This window comes from Rhinatrema bivittatum, chromosome 9 (genome assembly GCF_901001135.1).
Source record: "Rhinatrema bivittatum chromosome 9, aRhiBiv1.1, whole genome shotgun sequence".
Lineage (NCBI taxonomy): Eukaryota > Metazoa > Chordata > Amphibia > Gymnophiona > Rhinatrematidae > Rhinatrema > Rhinatrema bivittatum.
In genome coordinates, this window is record NC_042623.1 from 196,561,106 (window position 1) to 196,585,609 (window position 24,504).

At 47.3% G+C, this 24,504-nt stretch overlaps 1 protein-coding gene across 1 annotated transcript in view; it reads right to left on the bottom strand.

The window, feature by feature from the left end:
* Positions 1–24,504, bottom strand: part of DNER (delta/notch like EGF repeat containing) — a 653,505-nt gene that overhangs the window by 45,326 nt on the left and 583,675 nt on the right. The gene's annotated exons all lie outside the window — the stretch shown is intronic.

The following is a 24,504-nucleotide window of genomic DNA, read 5'->3' on the forward strand; positions in this document are numbered from 1 at the left end:
CTGGAGAACAAGTCCATTAGCAATTATTAGCCAGGTAGACTTGGCGTTTGCAAACTCTTCTGGGAGTAAACAACATGGAACTGATCTCTCCATTAGGATCTACAGGGTACTTTCAAGTAGGGGATGTGCACCCAAAATAATTTAGCTTGACTTGTTTTCAGTTCGAATGAAAATGTAACATTCATTCTGAAATATCCATTTGTTCTGTCTATTTTCAGAGGTTTATGTGTTTAAATGCTTTTTCGTGAACATAAAATTGAATTTTATGTGCATAAATTGTATTTATGCACATAAAATCAAATTTTATGCGTGAATAAAATTTACACATACAATCCTCCAAAGACAAAATAATGAATGAACACCCCTACATTCAAGTGACGCTGATTGGTCACTGTGAGAGTCAGGATTCTGGTTCAAAAGACCATTTATCTAATCCAGTAAGGCACTTCTTATGTTTTTAAGGGGCAGTGCTTGGTTACAGGTTAATTCCTCCAAAGTTCCTTTCTATTGCACCTTACAAACTTAAGGGCCAGATTAAGAACATAAGAACATGCCATACTGGGTCAGACCAAGAGTCCATCAAGCCCAGCATCCTGTTTCCAACAGTGACCAATCCAGGCCATAAGAACCTGGCAAGTACCCAAAAACTAAGTCTATTCCATGTTACTGTTGCTAGTAATAGCAGTGGCTATTTTCTAAGTCAACTTAATTAATAGCAGGTAATGGACTTCTCCTCCAAGAACCTATCCAATCCTTTTTTAAACACAGCTATACTAACTGCACTAACTACATCCTCTGGCAACAAATTCCAGAGTTTAATTGTGCGTTGAATAAAAAAGAATTTTATCCGATTAATTTTAAATGTGCCACATGCTAACTTCATGGAGTGTCCCCTAGTCTTTCTATTATCCGAAAGAGTAAATAACCGATTCACATCTTCCCGTTCTAGACCTCTCATGATTTTAAACACCTCTATCATATCTCCCCTCAGCCATCTCTTCTCCAAGCTGAAAAGTCCTAACCTCTTTAGTCTTTCCTCATAGGGGAGCTGTTCCATTCCCCTTATCATTTTGGTAGCCCTTCTCTGTACCTTCTCCATCGCAATTATATCTTTTTTGAGATGTGGCGACCAGAATTGTACACAGTATTCAAGGTGCAATCTCACCATGGAGCGATACAGAGGCATTATGACATTTTCCGTTTTATTCACCATTCCCTTTCTAATAATTCCCAACATTCTGTTTGCTTTTTTGACTGCCGCAGCACACTGAACCGACGATTTCAATGTGTTATCCACTGTGACGCCTAGATCTCTTTCTTGGGTTGTAGCATCTAATATGGAAACTAACATTGTGTAACTATAGCATGGGTTATTTTTCCCTATATGCATCACCTTGCACTTAACCACATTAAATTTCATCTGCCATTTTGATGCCCAGTTTTCCAGCCTCACAAGGTCTTCTTGCAATTTATCACAATCTGCTTGTGATTTAACTACTCTGAACAATTTTGTATCATCTGCAAATTTGATTATCTCACTCATCGTATTTCTTTCCAGATCATTTATAAATATATTGAAAAGTAAGGGTCCCAATACAGATCTCTGAGGCACTCCACTGCCTACTCCCTTCCACTGAGAAAATTGTCCATTTAATCCTACTCTTTGTTTCCTGTCTTTTAGCCAGTTTGCAATCCACGAAAGGACATCGCCACCTATCCCATGACTTTTTACTTTTCCTAGAAGCCTCTCATGAGGAACTTTGTCAAACGCCTTCTGAAAATCCAAGTATACTATATCTACCGGTTCACCTTTATCCACATGTTTATTAACTCCTTCAAAAAAGTGAAGCAGATTTGTGAGGCAAGACTTGCCTTGGGTAAAGCCATGCTGACTTTGTTCCATTAAACCATGTCTTTCTATATGTTCTGTGATTTTGATTTTTAGAACACTTTCCACTAGGGATGTGAATCGTTTTTTGACGATTTAAAATATCATCCAATATATTTTAAATCGTCAAAAATCGTTAGAGGCGATATTTAATAGGAATTACCCCGATTTATCGTCAAAAATCGTAAATCGGGGGAAGGGGGAGGGCGGGAAAACCGGCACACTAAAACATCCCTAAAACCCACCCCGACCCTTTAAAATAAATCCCCCACCCTCCTGAACCCCCCCCCCCAAAATGTCTTAAATTACCTGGGGTCCAGTGGGGGGGTCCCGTTGTGATCTTCCACTCTCGGGCCACAGGTGCGTTCATAGAAATGGCGCCGGCGCTACCTTTGCCCTGTCATATGACAGGGCAAAGGCGCCATTTTGCTTCCTGTCCCCCGACGTCACGAGCGTAGGAGATCGCTCCCGGACCCCCGCTGGACCCCCAGGGACTTTTGGCCAGCTTGAGGGGGCCTCCTGACCCCCACAAGACTTGCCAAAAGTCCAGCGGGGGTCCGGGAACGACCTCCTGCACTCGAATCGTGTTGCCGTACGGCCGGCGCCATTTTGCAAAATGGCGCCATATTGCAAAATGGCGCCGGCCGTACGGCAACACGATTCGAGTGCAGGAGGTCGTTCCCGGACCCCCGCTGGACTTTTGGCAAGTCTTGTGGGGGTCAGGAGGCCCCCCCAAGCTGGCCAAAAGTCCCTGGGGGTCCAGCGGGGGTCCGGGAACGACCTCCTGCACTCGAATCGTGTTGCCGTATGGCCGGCAATATGGCCGGCGCCATTTTGCAAAATGGCGCCCGCCGTACGGCAACACGATTCGAGTGCAGGAGGTCGCCCGCCGTACGGCAACATGATTCGAGTGCAGGAGGTCGTTCCCGGACCCCCGCTGGACCCCCAGGGACTTTTGGCCAGCTTGGGGGGGCCTCCTGACCCCCACAAGACTTGCCAAAAGTCCAGAAGGCGTCCGGGAACAACCTCCTGCACTCGAATCGTGTTGCCGTACGGCCGGCGCCATTTTGCAATATGGCGCCATTTTGCAAAATGGCGCCGGCCGTACGGCAACACGATTCGAGTGCAGGAGGTCGTTCCCGGACCCCCGCTGGACTTTTGGCAAGTCTTGTGGGGGTCAGGAGGCCCCCTCAAGCTGGCCAAAAGTCCCTGGGGGTCCAGCGGGGGTCCGGGAGCGATCTCCTACGCTCGTGACGTCGGGGGACAGGAAGCAAAATGGCGCCTTTGCCCTGTCATATGACAGGGCAAAGGTAGCGCCGGCGCCATTTCTATTAACGCACCCGTGGCCAGAGAGTGGAAGATCACAACGGGACCCCCCCACTGGACCCCAGGTAATTTAAGACATTTTGGGGGGATTCGGGAGGGTGGGGGATTTATTTTAAAGGGTCGGGGTGGGTTTTAGGTATGTTTTAGTGTGCCGGTATTCCCGCCCTCCCTTGATTTATGATTTACACGATATTTAAAAAAACAAAACCGCAACGATCCAATTCCCTCCCCCCCCAGCCGAAATCGATCGTTAAGACGATCGATCACACGATTCACATCTCTACTTTCCACTATTTTTCCTGGCACAGAAGTCAGGCTAACCGGTCTGTAGTTTCCTGGGATCACCCCTGGAGCCCTTTTTAAATTTTGGGTTTACATTAGCTATCCTCCAGTCTTCAAGTACAATGGATGATTTTAATGATAGGTTACAAATTTTTACTAATAGGTCTGAAATTTCATTTTTTAGATCCTTCAGAACTCTGGGGTGTATACCATCCGGTCCAGGTGATTTACTACTCTTCAGTTTGTCAATCAGATCTACCACATCTTCTAGGTTCACCGTGATTTGATTCAGTCCATCTGAATCATTGCCCATGAAAACCTTCTCCAGTACGGGTACCTCCCCAACATCCTCTTCAGTAAACACTGAAGCAAAGAAATCATTTAATCTTTCTGCGATGGCCTTATTTTCTCTAAGTGCCCCTTTAACCCCTCGATCATCTAACGGTCCAACTGACTCCCTCACAGGCTTTCTGCTTTGGATATATTTAAAAAAGGTTTTTACCTTGGAGTTTTTGCCTCCATGGCCAACTTCTTTTCAAATTCTCTCTTAGCCTGTCTTATCAATGTCTTACATTTAACTTGCCAACGCTTATGCATTATCCTATTTTCTTCTGTTGGATCCTTCTTCCAATTTTTGAATGAAGATCTTTTGGCTAAAATAGCTTCTTTCACCTCCCCTTTTAAGCATGCCGGTAATCGTTTTGCCTTTTTTCCACCTTTCTTAATGTGTGGAATACATTTGGACTGTGCTTCTAGAATGGTATTTTTTAACAATGACCACGCCTCTTGCACATTTTTTTACTTTTGTAGCTGCTCCTTTCAGTTTTTTTCTAACAATTTTTCTCATTTTATCAAAGTTTCCCTTTTGAAAGTTTAGCACGAGAGCCGTGGATTTGCATACTTTTCCTCTTCTAGTCATTAATTCAAATTTGATCATATTATGATCACTATTGCCAAGCGGCCCCAGCACCGTTACCTCTCTCACCAAGTCCTGTGCTCCACTGAGAATTAGATCTAAAATTGCTCCCTCTCTCGTCGGTTCCTGAACCAATTGCTCCATAAAGCTATCATTTATTCCATCCAGGAACGTTATCTCTCTAGCGTGTCCCGATGATACATTTACCCAGTCAATATTGGGGTAATTGAAGTCTCCCATTATTACTGCCCTACCAATTTGGTTAGCTTCCCTAATTTCTCTTAACATTTCACTGTCCGTCTCACCATCTTGACCAGGTGGACGGTAGTATACTCCTATCACTATAGTCTTCTCCGACACACAAGGGATTTCTACCCATAAAGATTCAATTTTGCATTTAGTCTCATGCAGGATGTTTATCCTGTTGGACTCTATGCCATCCTGGACATAAAGCGCCACACCGCCTCCCGGGTGCTCCTCTCTGTCATTGCGATATAATTTGTACCCCGGTATAGCACTGTCCCATTGGTTATCCTCCTTCCACCATGTTTCTGAGATGCCAATTAAGTCTATGTCATCATTCACTGCTATAATTCTAATTCTCCTATCTTACTTCTTAGACTTCTGGCATTGGCATACAAACATTTCAAAGTTTGTTTTTTGTTTGTATTTTCATTCTGCTTTTTAATTGATAGGGACAAGTTAGAATTTTTTAGCTCAGGTGAGTTTTTAGTTACAGGCACTTGGACTATTTTTCTTATTATTGGATCCTCACTGTCGGGATGCCCTAATTTTGTGTCTATGGGAAAAACCCTTATTAGTGAATCAGGTACTAAATGTTGTAGTACATATATTTGCAGTGTCCTATCCATCTTATTAAATACAAGAAATGCACTCTCTCTCTCACGGTTGTTACGCTGGTCGGCCATGGGCACCACGACCAACCGCGCTCACCTGCTCTCCAGCTGATGGCCTGTTCTGCTGCGGGTCACCGGAGCCATCCGCAGTGCGCCGCTCCTCTTCGGCTGCTTGCCCACAGGCAGGAGGCCTCAACTCGCGGCAGGAACGCCGCCACCGTTTCTGGGCTCCGCCACATGACTTCTCTTATCGCGCGCCATCGGGGAAGAATTTAAAGGGCCCAGGGCAGGAACCCTGGGCCAGCCCTCTTGATGACATCAGACTTGCAGGGCTATTTAAACTCCCTTCCGCTCCTCATTCGGTGAGTTAGCAAAGACGTCCTTCTTGTTTAATTCCACTCTGCTTTGGATCTTCTGTTCCAGAATCTCTTTGTGACATTCGGACGTTCAGAGTACCCGCTCCACGGGGGCTCTTCCGCGTCTTGGCTATCTACTCCTCTGAGGGCCCTTCTGCCTGGGACTTCCTGACCCGCTCCTCGGGTATCGCTGCTGAAACTTGCATGAGTGAGTACATTCTTCAACTTCCTCAACCATACTGAAGACTCCACGGTGTACCCCGTTCCTCGGGCCACTATCATTCTTCAGCATCTTTACTCTACTCATCTGGTGCTTCTCATATTGCTCCATCTATACAAGGTCTACGGCCTGGTTCCTGTATCACCTACCTCCACCTCCTTGGCTTCTACAGTACAGCTTCCTCGGCATACCCCGCGCTGCGGGCCACTACCGGATCTGCACTCAGAGGTACTTCCATCAGCCTGCAGGAATCCCCGGGTATACCCCATGCTGCGGGCCACCACCGGACCTTGGTATCTACATCATCAACCTGACCACTGTATTTGCTCTGACTGTGTTTATTACATTTCCCACTCCTCTGGTTATGTATTATCTTGTCTCCTTAATAAAGTCTCTCTTACAGCTGCGTCCTACATCACTGAGACCACGCCCACTGACGGTAAGGTCCACGGGGCTCCGCCCTGTGGGCGGAGACATCTCTCACCTCGGTCCGGGGTTCACAAATTCATCAAAATCATAACAGTCAGTAAGGAGAAAAGAATTTTAACAGGGCTTTTTTACGACCATGAATTCCAGTAATAGAATCATTAAACGGTGTCTCTCTTTTATTTGACAATTAAATCTTTACAAAGAGAGCAACAGAAATTTCTTCTCGTGTTTTCTTTCACTCAGGTATTTTCCTACACTTGTTGCTAAAGTGTCAGATGCCTCTTGATGCCAGTTAATCATAATACTGGTAGGAAGCCAGGCTCTCAAAGAAGATAACGTTGCTGATCCTGCTCCAATTTAATCTATGAAAAAGATGGCAAGGTATGAGGGCCTGAAGGATGATAAAGCATAGGGGATGTATGAACATTTCCAGTAACAGATGAAAAGCACAAGTAATTGCCACTAAAAGAGCCTCTATTTCCAGTAATAATTTCATATTCTCATTGATCATTTCTCCTGGTACATGCTGATAATGTTGTATATTTCATCACATATTTATTCGTTACATCTATCCACTGTATTGTATAATTAATAATGCCATTTAAAAAATACCTTCCCCAAACCAATGTTAAATATATTCTTTTCATGTCCAGCAAGAAATTATCAAGTTGGTAACTGAAGTCTTCATAACAATTTTTATACAGGAACAGAGCGACTGACAATTTTGTATGATAACAAGTGATTAGCTTCGATACTTATCTGCAGGAGTACTGCAGTGATGCACTGTTAAAATATATTTCCTTCCATATTTTGTAATTCATATAGCAGAAGGTTAAAAAAAAAAAAAGGGCCAGAGCGGAATTTCGACAATACTCTGTGAAAGTCAGTGAACATCAAAAGACCAAATGGTCCGTGACATTAACAAAGCAATAAGTAAGCAATGCTTGGGAACCTTTTAGGCTAGATACTTCTATAAGGGTGTACTTTTTCATTCAGTATTACAAAAAATTCCCAGTTACATAGGATATTTTTTAGAGTGTACATCTAGTTCATGCCTCTATGTTGTTTAGCCTCTAGTTCAGTAGAGTAGATGATATGTTCCTATCCATATATAATTGTATTTGTCTTAAGGGAACTAAAGATTATTTTAGTTGCTATCATAATCCTATGCTAGTATCAAGGAAGGGTGCAGAGCCTAGCACACTTTTTTATTACCATTTTAGCAGACTTTTTTGTCTAGCAAAATCACTACAGACTTAATAAAGATCTAAAAATGAATTTTAAAAGTCTTAATTGTTGCGCGTCCCGCCCACGCCCGGCCCACTCACGGGGGCCGGGCGTGCTCACCTCGCTGCTCCTCTGCAGGTCACAGGTTGGCCTCCCCAGCGGCAGCCGCGAGCACCTACAGGCCTTGGCGTCTTGCAGTGGCGGTCGCTGGGCCTTCCACTGCGCACCAGGCCTCACGCCGGAGTTCTGTGTCTTCAGTGGCGTTGGCCACGCCCTTATGTGCGCACGTGCGGACCGCCCGGCATCTTTTAGGGCCAGGGACAGGTCCTAGCTCCGCGGCGCGCCCTGATTGAATGTACGATATAAGGAAGTCCCTGCCTGCACTTCCTTGCCTTGGCAATCGGGTCGGCACTGTAAGTGTACTAGTTTGCCTCCGCGTTCACAGTCTTGTTCCAGCATCCTTCTGTTCCAGTGTCTGTCTGTCCTGTCTCCCCAGGTAGTACCCTCGGACTGTCTCTCTGGTACTGACCTCGGCCTGTCCTTGACCATTCTGCTCACTGCATGGATCCTGACCTCTGCCTGCCTTATGATCTTGTCTGACCTCTGGAACCTGACCCTGCTTCATTCACTACTCCTCGGACTGATCCTCGGACTCTGACCCCGGCTGCCATTGACCATGTCTCCTGATTCTGGCTTTGTCCCTTGCCTTGTCATCGCCTACGCTGTACTGGCCTTCCTTGGTTCTGCAGACCTACAACCTAGTGACCGACCGTGCTCCCTTGCTGCTTGTAGACACGCCTCTCTACTACCTCTCTGGGAGACCCTGCGAGGCCCACCTAAGTCCAAGCGGCCCGGGTCCCTACAGGCTTCACCTGGGAGGACCGCAGGCTTCCAGTCGTGAAGTTCATCCTAGCCTCTGTCTCCTCCTGTGCTCCGCCCCCTGGGGGCAGGTGCTTCCTGGTCTCTACCAGGGAGCCGTTCTCCACTGCTCCAGGACAAGGGTCCACTGCAAGCGCAACATTAATCATGCAAAATGGGGCACATAGGCGCATGTGTGACCCATGGGCACACAAGGATATTTTTTTAAAGTGGCAATATGCGTGTGTATAAAGGTGTATGCGAGCATTTTGATGCACGCTTGTGCAGAAGTGCATTTGGCTGCAAATATACACGCACATTTGCTATTGTCCATTTATACAAGATTGTGCTTTCTTTATCAATAGTGCATTTCCCTTTGCCGGGCTGGTCTCTCTGGTTGAATGGACACAGAAATGGGAGGGAGTGTAACAGGGACAGATTGGGACCTATGGGGGTCAGTGGGAGAGCCTGGCTCATCCCAAGGTCATACCACAGGGGTTGCAATAAGAGAATCTGGGATAAAATGGGTCATATCTGTTGGTTACTGGGATATACAGGTATAGACTGGTGGTTAGAGGAATAGATAGGGGAGATCCAGGAACAGTAAGAAAGGGAGCTAGGAAAGTGTGTTGTAGCTGCATACTGAGTGGATTAGTCATTCTTGGAAAGTTCCTTTTCAATATGACTACATTAGCTGCATGGGTATGCAGGTCAATATGGCTGAAAGGGGAAATAGAGTGGAGGAGGATGAGGAGGAGGTACCCCTAACAGAGAATTTACAGGACTAGGACACAGTATCTAGATCTGTCTGAGGAGCAAGTCATGTGCAGATTCAGGTTCAATAAGAAAACCATATACTGTTCCTGTGCCAGCAGTTAAGAGCACGACCAGCAACCAACCACCCAAAATAACCTTGCCAGTACATATCAAGGTCACTACCACCTTGGCCATTTTTGCTACAAGCACCTTCCAGCTATCTCTACGAATGACATCAGGAATCAGTCAGTTGGCCTCCTCTTTGTGTATAGATCAGGTCCTGGAAGCTCTGTTCAGGAAAATGCAACATTATATATTCTTCTCTCTGAGAAGACACCAAAACATCAAATAATGACTGATTTCTATCAATTTGCATTTTCCCCCATCTTGGGGGCTATTGATTGCAAACACCTTCCCATAAGGACACCAGGAGGAGATGAGGCCACCTACAGCAACCACAAGGGTTTCTACTCCCTCAATACAGTTTGCAGGTGGTCTGCGACGCCAAGGGCATCATCCTGGATGTCCTGTCCAGGTTTCCAGGATCCACTCATGATGCCTATATTCTCTCACAATCAAGAATTCATGACCACTTCCAGGAAGGACAAATCACTGCAGGCTGACTTCTAGGTAAGAAGGCACCTATCACTTCTACCACATACCAAATAACCTCTTCATATTGTATCCCACATATAAAGGTTGACTGCAAGAGCACTGGTCCTGAAGGACTGCTCAGATCCTATTCTGTGTACTGACCCTCTCCCAAACCCAAAAGTATATCTATCTAACCCAGATTTTCTATGCCTTATCCTCTATAGGTGACAGAGGCAAAAGCTTGCTCATGATTCTGATAGATACCCCACAGACCACAGCTGAGGTGTGCTACAACAGGGCACACTGGAAGATCAGGGGTGCAATTGAGAGAACCTTTGGTCTACTCAAAAAACATTTCCGCTGTCTGGACAGATCAGGGGGATGTATTCTCTAAACCCACCTAAAGTCTGTGAAATTTTTCTGTTCCAATTCCAGGTCTCAAAAGGCCCGTCCTCACCTCTCAGCGTCTGGCTCGGGCCTTGATCCTTCTCATCCCGGTGGTGCCTGCTGGATCACGTCGCAGCCCTGCCACTTTCCGGCTTGACTCCGGCCAGCCCCTCAGCTCCTCTGCAGTGGAGGGATGCCGCGCCGACTCATGCAGTCCTGGCTCCTAGGCACGGGCGCGCACCGCTGACCCAGATTTAAAGGGGCCGTGATGGGAAACTTTCCCGTGGCCCCTAGTGATGACGTCGCATGTCTCGTGTATATAAGGCAAGCTCTGACTCTCAGAGCCTTAGCAACGGGTCTCCTCGCTCTCACTTGCTTGAGTTCCTGTAGTTGCTGTTCCAGTTCTCCTCTTCCTACTGCCTGTTTTTAACCTTGGACTGGACCCGACCTCACTTGCTGCTGCCTGCCTCTGATCTCCTGGACCCAACCCGGCTATGCTCTCCACCTAGTCTGGCCTACTGGACTGGATCAGTACCACCCTTGGCGTCAAGCCTCCGGCCTCTCTCTCCTGGTTGCCATGGTGCTCTCTCACCTTCTTCCCTGGGATCATCAACTCAGAGGCCCACCTAAGACCAGCCAGTCCCAGTAACCAAGGGCTCAACCTGCGGGGAACACGGGCTGGTAGTGGCAAAGCTCCAGCTGGCCTCTGCTTCCCATCCAGCCTTGCCACCCGACGGTGGGGACCTGTGGGGGTCCAACACCACCTCGGGCCAAGGGTCCACGGATGCTACAGGTTGCCAAGGCCATGGACCCGGCTGAGGCATCTGCCTTACAGGCCCATTCCAGGTCTGGCGCTCAAGATCCAGCATCAACAGCAGTACCTTGATGCTCTGGCATCTTCCATTGAGCGGCTCAATGCTCGTCTCGATGCCGGTCATGGTCCTGCTGTGCCATTCTCGGCTCCCAGCCTCCTGGTGCAGCTATCTCCTCTGAGGTCTCATCTTTCACTCCAAGCCCCGCCTCGCTTCAACAGCGACCCCGCACAGTACAGAGGGTTCATTAACCAATGCTACATGCGCTTCACGCTCCAAGCCGCCTCTTTCCCAGACGCCATGACAAAGACTACATTTATCCTCTCATGACTCGAGGGCAGGGCCCTATCTTGGGCCTCACCACTCTGGGAGCGCTCTGATGCCCTCCTCCAAGACCTGCCTTGCCTTCATCGTTGAATTCTGGGAAACCGTGGGGAGGACCGTGAATGCCAGCTACGATCTTCTGCATCTCCGCCAGAGCCAACGACCTCTCCGCGACTACGTGATAGAGTTCCGTATACTGGCCTCCGAGCTGGCTTGGCAAGAGGACTGCCTTTGCCCCATCTTTCTGGATGGGCTATCTGCCCCACTAAAAGATGAACCTGCCTCCCGCAAGTTGCCCGACTCCCTGGAGGGGCAGATCGACCTAGCCGGTCGTACTGATCGCCGGGCACAAGAATGCAGCCATGAGCTGCGGCCCACCCATCGGCCTCTTTCTGAAACATCCCCGCCAGGCCTCACCAGAGAAGGATCCCTGCCAGGGGCTTCTAAACCTCGGACTTCCGAAGAGCCCATGCAGCTGGGCCAAGGCAAGTTATCCCCCGAAGAGCGCCTTCGCAGGAGACAGTCGTGGCTCTGTCTATATTGCGGAGCCGAGGGGCATCATGTGACCAAATGCCCAGTCTGTCAGGGAAACTCCCCAGCCTAGAACCAGCAGGGGCCCTGACCCTAGGCGCAGCTAATCCGGCCCTTCAGCTGTCACTTCCGGCCAAGCTCTCTTGTGGTCCCCGCTCCTCTCCTACGCTAGCCCTGGTCGATTCTGGAGCTGGCGGAAACTTCCTTAGGGAAAATCTGGCGCATCACCTGTAAATCCCCATCAGGACACTCGAGGTACCGCTATCCATTGCCTCCATACCCGGGGATCCTCTGCCAGGGAGGATCACCCGGGTCCAACTGCAGATTGGCGCCCTTCACCGTGAAGAGACTTAGTTTTACATTCTGGAAAAGTCCATCCACCCAGTAGTCCTGGGCGTGCCACTCTCCCCAATTCAACTGGGTCACCTTGCAGCTTTCAGAGTGGGGCCCTCATTGCCGGGAATCCTGTTTGCAGCCTGTCATTCCTGTGGAGGGTTCCCATTCTCTCTCCTTGGCCACTGCAACCCCTGGGATACCTTACTCTGACTACGCCGACGTCTTCTCCAAACAAAAGGCCGACATCCTACCACCCTTGCGGAAATTCGACTGTGCCATCAAACTCCTGCCCAGGACCTCACCCCCTCGGGGTCAGGTATATCCACTTTCCATTCCTGAGACCTAGGCAATGTCCGATTACATCAAAGAGAACCTGGAGAAAGGGTTCATCAGGTCCTTCTCGTCACCTGCAAGGGCGGGTTTTTTCTTCGTGACAAAGAAAGACGGATCCCTGCGCCCCTGTATCGATTACAGGGGTCTTAACGCCATCACCCACAAAGACAAATATCCGCAACCCCTCATCAATGAGCTCTTCGATCATCTGCAAGGGGCCACCATCTTCTCCAAATTCAACTTACAGGGCACCTACAACCTGGTCTGGATCCGGCCCACGGTTGTCTGGAAGACCACCTTCAATAATCGAGATGGGCATTATGAGTATCTCGTAATGCCCTTCGGCCTGTGCAATGCCCTTCGGCCTGTGCAATGCCCTGGCTGTCTTCCAACGAATGATGAATGAAATATTCCGGAACCTGCTCTACTCCAAAGTGCTAGTCTATCTGGATGACATCCTGATCTACTCTCAGGTCCTGCAGACACACCACGAGGATGTACGCCAGGTTCTTCAACGTCTCCGGGATCATTACCTATACGTCAAACTGGACAAATGCATTTTTGAAAAGCCAAGCCTTCCCTTCCTTGGCTATATAGTGTCTAGGGACGGCTTTGCGATGGATCCAGACAAGCTTCAGTCCATCCAAAATTGGCCTCTGGCCTATGTGCGCTCCAATGCTTCCTGGGGTTTGCTAACTACTACTGCCAGTTCATTGCCCACTACTCTGTCATTGTGGCGCGCCTCACAGCCCTCACCAAGAAGGGCGAGGATCCCAAGAACTGGACTCCAGAGGCCATGTCGGCCTTTCAGACACTCGAAGAGGCCTTCCTTAAAAGACTGTGTCTACAACACCTGGACCCCAACTGAAAGTTCTTTGTTGAGGTAGATGCCTCCTCGGTGGGAGTTGGCGCCGTCTTCAGCCAGTGCTCTCCCAAGGGCAAACCATCCATGCTCATTTTATTCACACAAGTTCTCTCCCACTGAAAGAACTACGGAGTCGGTGATCACGAGTTGCTTGCCATCAAGTTAGCCCTGGAAGAGTGGCGTTACTGGTGTTATGGAGAGAGTAATCAGTGAACCCTTGGGCCGGCTGAATAGAGACAAAGTCTATTGGTTGTTAAGGAGCCGGGAGGCGGACTCAAGCTGCAGCGAGTCGACGAAGTCTTCACCCTGGAAACTCGAGATCCCCCCAGGAGGAGCCCGTAGGGATCCGGGTCGCTAGGACTTAGGAGATCTGGTGGAGTCTGTAGGTCGAAGCTGCTGAAGATAGGAGAATTGTGAAGAAGTCCGTTGGTCGTGGCAGGCTGAAGACAAGGAGAATCGTGAGGAAGTCCGTAGGTCGTGGCTGGCTGAAGACAAGGAGAATCGTGAGGAAGTCCGTAGGTCGTGGCTGGCTGAAGACAAGGAGAATCGTGAGGAAGTCCGTAGGTCGTGGCTGGCTGAAGACAAGGTAAACCTGGAACCGGAACTGGAATCAAGGCACAGCTGAAACAAGCAGGAACCAGAGCTGGAAGCAAGGCACGGCTGGAACAAGCAGGAACCAGAGCTGGAAGCAAGGCACGGCTGGAACAAGCAGGAACCAGAGCTGGAAGCAAGGCACGGCTGGAACAAGCAGAACCGGAGCTGGAAGCAAGGCACGGCTGGAACAAGCAGGAACCAGAGCTGGAAGCAAGGCACGGCTGGAACAAGCAGGAACCAGAGCTGAAAGCAAGGCACGGCTAGAACAAGCAGGAACCAGAGCTGGAAGCAAGGCACGGCTGGAACAAGCAGGAACCAGAGCTGGAAGCAAGGCACGACTGGAACAAGCAGGAACCGGAGCTGAAAGCAAGGCACGGCTGGAACAAGCAGGAACCAAAGCTGGAAGCAACTAAGTACTCAGGAGAGCGACCTCGTTGCAAAGGCAAGGTAGGAGAGTCAGACGCCGGTTTAAATAGCTAGCCGGCGTCTGACATCAGGAACGGGGCGGTTCAGCACTTCCGGGTGCTGGACCTTTAAGAGCCATCTCCTCGCGCGCGCGTGCGTTCCCTGGCAGGGGGAGGAGTCAGGCTCGGCCTTCGGCGGCGTTTCCACGTGGGGAGAGCTGCTGCCACGCGGCCGGGTAGGCCCCAGGAGTAGCGGATCGCGGCAGACCCAGAGGAGTCGGTGGAGAGGTAAGGACCCGGTCGCTAGCCTAGCGACCGGGACCGCAACACCTGGCTCAAGGGAGCGCAACACCGATACGTTGTCTACACCGACCACAAGAACCTCAAGCACCTGAAGCAGGCCCAGCGCCTCAATGCCAGGCAAGCCCATTGGTCACACTTCTTCTCTCGCTTCGACTTTGAACTCAGATATCGCCCAGGAGAGAAGAATCTACAAGCAGACAACTATCCATCTTTTTCCTCCCCAAATTAAAAATAAATACAAATCAATAACAATTAAAAAAGAAACAATAAATAAAAATTTAATATTTAAAGTCTGATAATTAAATGTAAAAAAAAAATCAAAATTTAAATATTTGAAATCTGAACAGAAACAGAAATCTGAATCAGCATACACCAGCTTTTTATTCAAAACTGGTAAATCTCTGCAGGTACTTTCTCCTTAGGCAATTTTCAAAGGGAAAGTATAGGTGTACTTTCCTTTGAGAACGAATTCAAAATCCACGGGTAAAAGTACGGATAGACTTTGCATCTGTTGGCACAATTTTGAAAATTGCCTCAGGGGAGGGTAATTTTCAAGACTATTTCTATAGGTAAAACAGTGTTTTACCAATGTAAATGATCTTTTATAAAAGTGCCTGTCCGCTCTGCGGGTAAAAGTACCTACATAGGGTCTGTATGCACGTGCTTTTATCCACAGTGAGCAGAGGTGTTCCCCGGGGCCAGGATGCTTACCTTTTGCATTTTCGAAACCATGCATGTATTGTTCCTTTATAAAACGACACGCACACATTAGCAGGAGTGTGTGAGCAGTTTTGATGGGATAATTTTCAAAGACAAAGTGTATATGTGTACTTTCCCTTTGCAAATTGATATAAAGTCTATAGGTAAATAACTTCAAATCCTTAAGAGGGTAATTTAGAAAGGGATACCTGCAAGTAAAGTAGTGTTTTACCTGCAGAAATGGCCTTTTAGAAAACTGGGTGACCTGTTATGTGCATAAAATTATACACATGCACACTCTATGCTTGGATTTCAAAAGCACATAGGGAAGCGGAAGTCCAGAGGGTAGAATCTGGAATTTTTAAACTTTGAAAACTGTCCTCTCGCTACCCCTCTCCCCCCCCCCAACCTTGGTACCCCTAAAATCACCTCATATGTTCACGCAATTAGCATTTTCTGTTTAGATGAGGTCAATGAACAGAATAGCAGAAAAAACATAACCACAACCACAAAGTAGTTGTATGTAGTTGTAGAGCTGTGTGGTAAATCTAGCAATGCAACTGCTCCTCTTATTTTCCACCTGTGTAGCAGGATCAGTTCCTAACCATCCTTAGCACTTAAAACATTTCATCTAGCTTGCTGGAGCAAGAGAACTGCGAATTCAAACTGTTAGACAGCACAGTTATCTCCATGGATTTTTGCATAAGCAGAACTGGGAAAAATTCCTTAGTAAACAGGGCAATTAAATTATCTAATGAAAGCAGTTTCTGTTGAATGGCTGTAGGAGAGGTCTCTGTGAACATGAAAGAATGTTTATTCAGGTATTCACTATTTAACTGTAGAATATTATCCTTCTGAATAAACTCTCACAAGATTGCTTTTTTAACTTAGTTAATTTGAAATGCAGATTTCCAACTGTAATTGTTTTTCTGAAGCCACAGTTCATGATGGTGGAACGTATCTGTCAGTTTCTACAAGTTCCACAGCTGCGCTTGTATTGTGCTCCTAAGTGGAAGAAAGGGTTTGGCGTTGCTTTTACTCATTTTTGTTAGAAAACATCGTATCCGAATTCACGAAGCTCTCTGTTGCGATGATAACTGATCAAGAGAAGGGTAAGTTTCATGCTCCTTGTGGAGTCACATGGAGATTTTGTAACCACAGAACATATTTGCTGTGTCTACTTGGGATTGCATCAGAAAACATGCATCCTGAGTCATGCTGTTTCATGCCAATAAAAAATTATTGGAGCTAAAAGAGGAATTCCTCACCGAGTTTCCCTGTGAAAATGCAAGCGGCATGCACAATGCAGGAACAGAAGTACCTGTGTACCTTACACCTGCAGGCAAGCAGATGCAAAGAATGCACATGAAAGTTCTTGTACACATTTTAAAATGAAATCTCTGTGCATACATTTATTCCCACAACCCTTCCTTGCTCCTTTCTTCATGTGGGTAGAAGTGCAAGTACGTTATGTAAAAAGTACGTGCAAGTACATTATGTAAAAAGCTTATATTATTGCCCCCAAAGAGGATCATTTTAAAACATGCACACGGGTACTATTATACAAGTGTATAAGGACATGTGTGCTCATATACATGTATTTCATGAAGTGTGCGCACGATGTAAAATACATGTAAATCTACCCTACAACATTTGTGTGGATGTAAAAGATATGTGGGAATGCATTTTTCAACATAACCAGATAAGTTCCAATTTATCTGGCTAAGGCCTGAATTTTCAGCAGCTCTCTGAATTCGGCGGTAACGGGGGTGGGCCTGCAAAAGCCGGCAGTGATCTCACCATCGCGGTGTTGTCGCTGCCGGCTTTCGCACCCAATAGCACCATCATGAAAGTTGGAGCTATTGGGCGCACTACTGGCAGCGATAAGGGGGTCTTACCTTATCGCCGCCAGTGAAGTTTCTGCAGCGTCTGCCCTGACTCCTCCTCTTCCAGTGCCAACGCCGCCCCGACTCCGCCCCGATCTATCTATTGCGTGTGATAGGGTTAGAAAATAACCCCCTAAGTCTCAAAAAAGTGCTACTTAATTGGCTAAGTAGCACTTTTAAAGACTTATCCTGCTAACAGGGTCATTTATCAAACACCTTAACGCATGCAAAAACACCATAATGCATGCGAAAGGCACCATAACGAATGGTGTGATGCACATTTTTAAAAGGGGAGGGATTGGGGAGGAGTCGGGGGCGGGAATTCTGTAAAAGTGGGCTAGCTTTGCAATTTGCGAAGCCTTAACGCATGATATCGCACAGTTTTAACGCCGAAAACAACTACACCTTTTTCAATTGCGTTTAGCTGTGCGATGTTATGCGATATGCCCATAACGCAATTTGCGATTTTTAAGCTGGGGAAGGGCCTGAGATGTGGGAGGAGAGTGGAGGAAGGGCTTGAGATGAGGGGAGAGGGAAGAGGGGAGGGAGAGGGAGAGGAGATATTTAGTGCAGTTTGATAAATCTAGGCCTAAGTAAGATAGCTGGATAAGTCTAAAAACCGCTGGATAATTAAGATAGCTGAATAAGTAGCATTTTGAGACTTATAAGAACATAAGAACATGCCATACTGGGTCAGACCAAGGGTCCATCAAGCTCAGCATCCTGTTTCCAACAGAGGCCAATCCAGGCCATAAGAACTTGGCAAGTACCCCAAAACTAAGTCTATTTCATGTTACCGTTGCTAGTAATAGCATTGGCTATTTTCTAGGTCAACTTAATTAATAGCAGGTAATGGACTTCTCCTCCAAGAACTTATCCAATCCTTTTTTAAACACAGCTATACTAACTGCACTAACCACATCCTCTGGCAACAAATTCCAGAGTTTAATTGTGCGTTGAGTAAAAAAGAACTTTCTCCGATTAGTTTTAAATGTACCACATGCTAACTTCCAGCTATCTTACTTAGTTGGCTACATAGCACTTATTGAGACATCTGGATAAGTGGCAGCAAAGCCACAGTTTATTCAAATAAATCAAAATGTATCTGATAAGTGGCACAAATCTGCTATCTACATGTATTTGTGCTTCTAATCTTAAATATTTACGCATGGCCATTTCACATGCATATTTTCCTTAGCACTTGTTAGATTTTATGTACATAAGTCCTCAGATTTTGTAACTTATTCATGTGAAGGAAATTTACAGCTTTACCAATTAGTCCTCCAGCCTGCCCAGTCTATCTCGAGGTCATCAAGACCCTCCTGGTTCTTCAGCCTGAGATCCCCCCAGTTTACCCATACCTTTCACTCAGTCGGTATTGGTAATACATTTATTCTCACATAGCAGGTTAAATATACACTTATGTACGTTACTTTGGCAGGTTCTAAAATAGCAAATTATATATAAAAGTTGGCCCTGCCTGGAAACAGCCCTGGACCACCCCTTTTGTAGATGTGCAAATTTACTTGCAAACCATTGCTAACATCTTGGACACCAATCTTTTAAAGTACTTCCATGCCACACATCCCAAGAAACCAAGACCCTCAGGAAAGGGGTTTAACAGAGGGGGAACTATTGCACTTCGTGGCCCGCGGTCCCATTGTTGTTCTTAACGCCAGCCTTGACCCAATGCCAGGAATCCTCCTCACCCAGGCTGACCCCTAGGACGAAGATGTGGCCGACCGCCGTGCCTGACCAGGCCCGATGCCCCTCTGGAGAAAGAAGCCACTGACTCTAGCAGGGCTGTCCCTTGGCATGTGTGCGCCTGACCTGAACTGATTTAAAGGGCCTGCAGCGGGAAATCAGCCACGGCACCTTGCGAAGATGTCAGGACCGCCTGCGTATATAAGGCTTCTCACAGCAAAGCCTCCTTGCCTCGGCAATAGATTGACTCCATTTGGAATAATGCTTGCCTCTGGGTTCATGATTCCTGGTTCCTTCCTCACTTCCTGCCTCGGCTGTATGTCTTCCTGAGCTCCTGTGTCCTAGCCCTGGCCCCTGGCAGTCAGATTTGACTTCAGTCTTCTAGTCTTCGTGGTCAGGCCCCTCTTCTCCTGTCTTCAGTGTCTTGTCCTGCTCCTGTGATTCCTTGTTCCCTCTTCATCTCCTTTGGATTGGACTCCTGGCTTTTGACGTCTGTTGGACCTCAATGCTGCTTGACCTCTGCCTGTTTCTGGCCACTGCCTGCTTCCACTTCTAATTGTACTCCACCCACTCTGATCATTGCCTGGACCATGATACTGCCTGAACGCTGCTTGCCTCTGACCACAGCCTGAACCTGACCCTGGCGAAGCTGCCAATCCTGACTGCTGCTTGTCCGACCACTTCCTTCTTTGTGCTGGCTTGCAATGACTTCATTTCACAGATCTTCATCTCCACAGAGGCCCGTACCTAAGAGCAGGTGGCCACGGCATCCTAAGGAAAACGTGGGCTCGTATTGACGAAGCTCCAGTTGGGCCTCTGCTTCAGCCAGCTCCTCCCTGTGGGATGCGCCAACTCCCCTCGGCCTAAGGGTTCACATCCTCAACAGCTCATAATGATAGGTCTGCTTGCTTAATTACATTTCTTATGTTCCATTATCCAAAGATCGGTATGCAATTTTATATGTAATTAACATGCATAATTTACATTCAGACCTAAAGAAACAATCAATCATAAGTGCAAAACAAATAAAAGCATCCTTTATCTTTGCCTCAAAAGCTAATAAAGTTAAGTCTCTAGCATACCTTAAAGAATCTCTTTTAGAGTGAATATATTCCCCTCATTTTATAGTGTTTTCTGTTACAGATGACTGTTACATAGAAACAAAGAAGTGATGGCAGGAAAGGACCAAATGGTCCATCTAGCCTGTCCAGCAAAGTTGTGTTGTCCAATGTACTAAGGGGTGAGTTTCATGGAGTCCGATGTGGCATGTACTCAGCCATATCTTTTCACCAGGTTTAAACTGTGGAGCGAGCCTATGGTGAATGTCGGTGAACCTCTTGGCCTTTTGAGCTGCCCTTTGGAGTATCTCATGAGTACAGCTCCAAAGATCTTGGAGCTCCTGGGTAGACAACTGGGTCGCTGGCGAAGGGACAGTTAAAGAAAGAGATAGAGGGGGTAGCCATTTTCTTCCATAGACTATATAGAAGGGTGTGGAGCCCATGGTTGTGCAGGGGTGCAAGTTGTGAAAAAACTCTGCCCAAGGTAGAAGAGACACCCAGTTATGTTGTTAAGAACATAAGAACATAAGAAAATGCCATACTGGGTCAGACCAAGGGTCCATCAAGCCCAGCATCCTGTTTCCAACAGTGGCCAATCCAGGCCATAAGAACCTGGCAAGTACCCAAAAACTAAGTCTATTCCATGTAACCATTGCTAATGGCAGTGGCTATTCTCTAAGTGAACTTAATAGCAGGTAATGGACTTCTCCTCCAAGAACTTATCCAATCCTTTTTTAAACACAGCTATACTAACTGCACGAACCACATTCTCTGGCAACAAATTCCAGAGTTTAATTGTGCGTTAAGTAAAAAAGAACTTTCTCCGATTAGTTTTAAATGTGCCCCATGCTAACTTCATGGAGTGCCCCCTAGTCTTTCTACTATCCGAAAGAGTAAATAACCGATTCACATCTACCCGTTCTAGACCTCTCATGATTTTAAACACCTCTATCATATCCCCCTTCAGTCGTCTCTTCTCCAAGCTGAAAAGTCCTAACCTCTTTAGTCTTTCCTCATAGGGGAGTTGTTCCATTCCCCTTATCATTTTGGTAGCCCTTCTCTGTACCTTCTCCATCGCAATTATATCTTTTTTGAGATGCGGCGACCAGAATTGTACACAGTATTCAAGGTGCGGTTTATTAGCATACGCTCTCAAAAATATTTTGAGGATATAGTTGGTCTGTTCAGATTGCCAATTTCCCTGGGGAAGGTATGCTGTCGTTTAGTCCAGGGAAATGCCAAACTTCTGACACAACAAGTGCCAATATCTGGCCATGAATTGAGTTCCTCCATCTGAGACAATGCAAGCAGAACACATGACACGTAAATAGGCAGACCAACTTGGGCTCCAAAGGAAGTCCAGGAAGTGGAGTCAAGTGAGCCATATTTGAGAAACGGTCGATTACAACCCAAATAATAGTGTAGTCATTACAGAGATGGAGGTCCCCTATGAAATCTGTGGACAAATGGGTTCAGGGTTCCTTGGGGGCTGGCAATGGCTGTAACAGCCCCCAAGGTCATCCTGACAAGGGTTTCTGCTGTGCGTATATGGGACAAGAATCCATGAAAGCTTGAACGTTCTTGTTGCATCTGTGACAACCAATAATACTGTTGTAGAAGGGCAAGAGTCCAAGCCCGGCAGGGTGACCTACAACGTGGGAGTCATGGGACCATCTTAGTACCTTTTCTCTGAGTCTGCATGGAACAACCATCTTCCTTGATGGGACAGTCATGAAAGGGGCCAGGAGGATCCTAGCCAGGTCAATGATGTGCTTGGGAGGTACTTCGCTGTCCTCTGTCTGGAAGAAGCGGGAAAGTGCATCTGCCCAGGCATTCTTAAGTGCAGACTGATATCTCAACTTGAAATTGAAATGGGCAAAAAATAGGGACCAGAGTGTTTAAGCATTGTGCCCCATGGAGATACTCCAGATTTTTATGAATATGGTTATGTGGTGTTGTGCACCCTCTAGCCACTGGCATCATTCTTCCAAAGCTAACTTCCAAGTGTTCTTTATCACCAATTCCATAATTGCTTTCAGCTGGAGAGAATTTCTTCGAAAAAAAAGAATATGGGTTAGCAAATGCCAAAGAAGAATGCTGACGCAAGACGGCCCCTACTCACATGGAGGAGGCATCCACTTCAACGATGAAGGGGCGTATGGGGTCCAGGTGCTGGAGATATGGTTTCCACAGAAAGGAGTCCTTCAGGTCCTAAAAAGCCATTATGGCTTCAGGTGACCAGAACTTGATATTAGCCCCTTTTCACCTGAGGCTGATGAGAGGAGAGATGATCTTGGAATACGCAGTGATAAAATATCTGTAATAGTTGGCGAAGCCTAGAAATCTATGAAGTGCCCATAACTCATTTGGTTGGGGCCAATCCTTAATTCACAGGTCCATGCTGAAGCCCTTACTGGAGGCAATGTATCCTAGGAAGGGAAGGCTCTCTTTTTCAAAAAGGCGCTTCTCCAGTTTGGCATATAACTGGTTGTCCAGGAGACGCTACAGTACTTATCGAACAGCCTGATTACGAGAAGTGAGATACCTGGAAAAAATGAAGATGTTGTTAAAGTACACCACAACACAGGCATGAAGGAGATGGCTGAAAATTGTGTTCATTTTCTGGAACACAAACAATGCCCATTTCACATATTGAACGCTGTTTTCTATTTGGATTAGACTGCAGGCCCCCCGGAAGTCCAGCCTGGGGAATATCTTCGCTTCATGCAGACAATCGAATAGTTCTGATATTAAAGGCAGGGGATAATGATTCCTTTTGGTGATTGCCTTTAAGCCCCAGGAGTCAATACAGGAGCAAAGTGACCCGTCCTTCTTGGGAACAAAGAAGCCAATGCTGGCTGAAGAGGTAGAGCAGCAGAGAAATCCCTCATGAGGTTTTGTTGGATGTACTCAGACATTGCCTTTGTTTCTGGGAGTGACAGCAGGTATACCCTGCTGTGAGGGGGTTTTGCACCACATAACAGCTCGCTTGCACAATTGTATTCCCTGTGAGGAGGTAGAGACTCAGCCTTTTTCTTAGAGAAGACATTGGTGAATTCGGCATACTGTGGAGGGACGCCTAGCAAGGTGACTGCCACAGGAAGACATTGGGAATTTCCAACCATCTTTAAGCCTGAAATGTGACAGTTGGGGCCCACTTGGAAAGCTGCAAGGAAGTCCAATCAAACTGAGGCGAATAGTGTTGGAGCCAGGGGAGCCCCAGGATCATGGGGTGAATGGATTTGTCTAGAACATGGAATGCAATGTGCTCTATGTGGAGTGCCAGTCCCTAATGTGACTGTAGTTGGGGTGAGGGTCATCCTACCGGTATTGGGTCTCCATGGATTTATTAATGTAACATCCTGAAGCATGATTGGTATCTGGAGGTGGTCCATCAAGGCCTTTATTAGAAAATTCCTGCTGGCACTGGAGTCCACAAGAGCCAGGGTGGAGAAACTCTGATCACCTATGGAGATTGTTATGGGAAGGGACAGTTGAAAAGCTGGAGTTGTGAAACCTAGGGTCAGGCCCCCACTGGACCCTAGGCACTGAAGTTTCCAGTCTGATTGGATACTGGCTATATGATGCCCCAAGACACCATAGAAGAGGCATAGCCAAGACTGGCGACGCCAAATTCGTTTCTCCAGAGAGAGGTATCCTTGCCTAAGCTGCATGGATTCCTCGTACGAGCCTCAGGAGGCGGGTGCAAGCTGGGTGGAGATGGTGGTCATAGCAGGCGTAGAGCTGATGTAATGTCTCTTTGGGGCAACCGGAGCTCCCTGGCCTGCTCCTGGAATCAGCGATCTATTCTGCCGGCCAAGTCAATCAGACCTTCCAATGACCCCCGGGAGATCACGAGTTGCCAGCTCATCCTTTATTTGGGATGAAAGACCTTCGAGGAAGATGGGGTGTAGGCAATCCTCCCTTCAATTGAGTTCAGTAGCTAGGGTCCATAACTCTATTGAGTAATCCGATTAGGGGCCAGTTCCCCTGGCACAGGTGGAGAAAATCTGTGCTTGATGTATTTGGCAGCCAGAGTGATCAAACACAGTTTTGAAGGCAGCGAAAAATTGTTGGCGATCTTGGAGGATTGGGTCAGCTCATTCCCAGAGCAGAGAGGCCCAATTCCAGGGCCTTGCCATCGAGACGGTTGAGAATGAACGTAGTCTTGATAAAGTCCTCTAGGAACAGTGCTGGTTGAAGAGAGAAGTGCATGTAGTACTGATTTAGAAACCTCCAACAATGTTCCAGATCACTAGTGTACCGGGGAGGAGCAAGCAAAGGAATTGAGGGACGACTTATAGCTGCTGGGGCAAGGGAACCACCATGGGCAGCATCGGTGTAGCTGGGACCACCGTGGATTCTAGTTGGGCATTGAGACGTTCCATGGAGGCTGCCAAGACCTCGAGGAAGCGCTGTTGTTCCTGGATTTTGTGTGCCAAGCCCAGAATAGCCTGAAGGGCAGTGGCCGCCACCAGGTCCATGGCCTCGGCAGTTTGTTACAGATCTGGACCCTTAGGCCGAGGGGGTACTGTTGTAACCTGCAGGGAGGAGCCTTG